Source organism: Penaeus monodon, chromosome 23 (genome assembly GCF_015228065.2).
Source record: "Penaeus monodon isolate SGIC_2016 chromosome 23, NSTDA_Pmon_1, whole genome shotgun sequence".
NCBI classification, from domain to species: Eukaryota; Metazoa; Arthropoda; class Malacostraca; order Decapoda; family Penaeidae; genus Penaeus; species Penaeus monodon.
Genome location: NC_051408.1, coordinates 20,380,337 through 20,381,021, shown reverse-complemented (window position 1 = coordinate 20,381,021; position 685 = coordinate 20,380,337). Strand labels below are relative to the sequence as shown.

The 685-nt window shown below is 44.1% G+C and overlaps 1 protein-coding gene across 3 annotated transcripts in view; it reads right to left on the bottom strand.

The window, feature by feature from the left end:
• Positions 1–530, bottom strand: part of LOC119587882 (hexosaminidase D-like) — a 29,841-nt gene extending 29,311 nt beyond the window's left edge. Inside the window, exon 1 of one of the 3 annotated variants that reach the window (XM_037936588.1) lies at positions 377–530. The gene's annotated coding sequence lies outside the window, so the exon portion shown is untranslated. Of the gene's footprint in view, positions 1–139; positions 330–376 lie in introns of those variants that run through there. The other 2 variants (XM_037936590.1, XM_037936589.1) reach the window with 2 other exon arrangements.
• Between the last annotated feature and the right edge of the window lie 155 nt (positions 531–685).

Below are 685 nucleotides of genomic sequence, written 5' to 3'. Positions count from 1 at the left end.
TGTAGGTCTCGGTAACAAATAACAAATGATGAGCATAAGTTACTTGTGAATAATTTCAAGTATAATAAATGACCAGTAGTATTATGGAAGGCAAAATCTTAATTCCCAGATAAACACAGAACTGTTGTACTCAGCTTACTTAACGTAAAGACAGACATTTCGATAGCGTTATGTTGAGAAAAAACTCCTAATCACAACTGACTGCATGTCAATTTTACTGACATGACCTGACCCACGAGCCCTTGGCGGCGACACAAAAAGGGCGAAAGAAATCACAGATGATAAAAAGCGAAGTGAAAGCCTCGCCGCCCCGCACGCCAACCAGAATGCCCAAGGTGAAGTTTACTTTTTAAAACACCAATACAATTCATCTTACCAGGTTATTATCCCACGAAAAGTCACACGGACACTGGTCACTACAGGAAACAATAGCGATAATAGGCGTTTCTATCACTGGCTGCCACTGCTTGTCAAAGAGCATTTCATCTTGACAGTTTTGGTGCCGAAGCAGACGACGCTCGGCGGAGGGGAGGCCGCGCGGGAGATTCAAACGCCGGTAGAGGAGAGCCTGCTTGGGCTGTGCCCGTCACTTCAGGCTTGGATTACTGTGCTTTAGATGGTTTGATTCGCCTGGAATTACTTAATTAACCCTGGACTGTGCATGCTTTGTCATTTTATGTTTGGA